At 35.5% G+C, this 2,576-nt stretch overlaps 1 non-coding gene across 1 annotated transcript; it reads left to right on the top strand.

Moving 5' to 3' along the window:
- The first annotated feature begins 1,535 nt into the window (after positions 1–1,535).
- LOC128035028 (small nucleolar RNA R71) lies at positions 1,536–1,642 on the top strand. The gene has a single exon (XR_008191432.1). It is a non-coding gene; the product is annotated as a small nucleolar RNA R71 (small nucleolar RNA).
- Positions 1,643–2,576: the final 934 nt, after the last annotated feature.

Raw genomic sequence — 2,576 nt, 5'->3', positions numbered from 1 at the left:
GTAGCAAAAAAAGGTCTTCCAAGAATAATTGGCACATCCTGATCAGCTTCGCATTCTAAAATAAAGGAATCTACAGGAAAATGAATTTATCTACTCTGACCAACACGTCTTCAATTTTACCTTCTAGATATGCGTAGTATTTGATCAGCTAGTTGTAATGTAACCCTTAATAGGTCTTGCTTTCCCAATCCCCAACTTCCTAAAAATAGACATGTATTAGATTTACACTCACTCCTAAATCACATAATGCATTACTAACATAATGATTTACAATTGAACATAGAATAGTGAAAGTCCTTGGGTCCTTCGACTTTGGAGGTAATTTATTCATCAACATTGCTGTGCACCCTTTAGAAAGAGCAAAAGTCTCAAATTCTCCTAATCTACGCTTCTTTGACAGTATATCTTTCATGAATTTCACATAATTGGACATTTGCTCCAAAGCTTGTACTACTGGTATGTTGATATGGAGTTGCTTCAAAACATTCGAAAATATTTTGAACTGAACATCCTGTTCAGAATTATGGAATCGCTGAGGAAAAGGTAGAGGTGGTCATCCTTTAGGTTACTGATATTGTTTTGCTCTGGCATTTTTGTTGGCAACATGATTTGATTCTGCTGCAACATTCTTTTGTTTACCCTTTTCAGGTGCAATATGCTTTTCAGTTGATTTTGAATTCTTTCCATGGTTGAGTCTGAAGTTGTCCTATTCTAAAGTGGTGCCTTGAACAACATTATCCAACTGTGTCCCACTTCTAAGAGTGATGGCCTTACACTATTCCTTCCTTTGTGTTCTCAAATTCTCATTATCGCCATGCAATGCTCCTTGTGGCCTTGAATTTAAAGCAGTCGCTATCTATCCCACTTAATTCTCAAGAGCTCTGAGGGACGTAGGCTAGTTCTGAATTACAACATCATTCTTGGTCATATATTCTTTCAACAAGGCTTCAATGGAGGTAGAAGATGATACTTGACCCTTTTGAACATTTTTCCTTGGTATAGGATGATTATAACCATGCAATGCACTATTAGCATTCTGTCTCACAACATTGTTTAAATTTCCCGCACCTTGATTATTCCAACTAAAGTTCAGATACTGTTTCCACCCTAGATAGTAGGTGTTGGAACATGGGTTATTATTCTGGTTAAAATTACCCATTTAGTATATAAATGTTGGGTTTGATGGAAATTCATCAAACACATGATCTTCACTGCAATAAACACATGATAGTTTGGCTAATTTCATCTCCTGGACTGCAGTGTGCCTCTTCATTGTTTTAATCATATTAGTTAGAGAAGACACCTGAGCTGTCAACAAAGTGATTGCATCAAGCTCCATGGTACTAGCAGCTTTCTTACCCGTCTCAACTCTCGTGGTAGGATATTGGTAATCATTGTTGGCAATCATTTCCAAAATCTCATATGCTTCATTATAAGATTTATCCAATAAGGTATCATTGGTAGAAGCATCAACTACCATCCTCGTATGTGCATTAAACCCATTATAAATTATCTCCATCTGTGTCCAATGTTGGAATCTATGCATCAGACATTTCCAAAGTAAGTCTTTAAATTGTTCCCAAGCTTCATATAGCGTTTCATCCTCCGATTGCTAAAAAGATGTGATTTCATTTCTAAGCTTGGTATTCATATTTGGTGGATTCTACTGGAGCAAAAATATTTGGCAAAGAATATACCATGAAGTCACTATTCTCGACAAAAAAACATTCAGGAACACCCTGTTGTCTAAACAAGTCAGAAACTTCTAGAAAAAGTCTTAAATGTAGTCTTGGATCTTCAGGAACATTACTGGTTTCAACTCAAATTACTGAGCTTGTGTGTGTGTTTTGACTATACCTGGATTCAAATCATCCAGAATTGGAACAATATGTTCCTAAATTTGTCTATCTCGATCATCTATCACATGATGAATAGAAGGATCAACATCCTGACCAATTGGATCATTATTGAGACCAGGATCATTCCCTTCCCTAGCCATATTACGTAATTCTTTTCGCCTCGTCCGCAAATTTCTTTCAATCTCTGGGTCAAAAGGATACTCTTAGTTAACAAGAATGCCTCTTCTCATAAACTGACAGCAAACCTATAGAAAGAAAATACAAGTTAGCTAAAATTAAGAAAACAAAAGAAAATAACAAAACCAAATTTCACGAAATTGTCGATCCCCGGCAACAGTGCCAAAAACTTGTTGCTTGTGAAATGATATGCGAATTGTGTAAGTGATAAGTGAGATCATCTCTATAGGGATCGGTTAGGTATAAAATGGTTGTGTTATTATAATGAATATGATTAATTTTATGACAAAAATAAGAGTAAGAATGTAGTGGTAATTTCGAGGAATAATTATGTGTGCAATAGTGGAAAATGCTATGACAAGACAAGAGTAAGAATTCAATGACAAATTCGAGAACAATTATGTGAATAATATGCAAACGAACAAGTAAACAACTAAAAATTCTATGGAAAAGACACTACAACAAAGGATAGAGGGTCTACGATGTTGATTTGGGAAGTTGAGATTACTAAGAATATGCCCTTACTAACAGTAATGCTTT

Source organism: Gossypium raimondii, chromosome 11 (assembly GCF_025698545.1).
Source record: "Gossypium raimondii isolate GPD5lz chromosome 11, ASM2569854v1, whole genome shotgun sequence".
Taxonomy (NCBI): Eukaryota; Viridiplantae; Streptophyta; class Magnoliopsida; order Malvales; family Malvaceae; genus Gossypium; species Gossypium raimondii.
The sequence above is the reverse complement of the archived record's forward strand: the minus strand, read 5'-3'. Positions and strand labels throughout refer to the sequence as shown.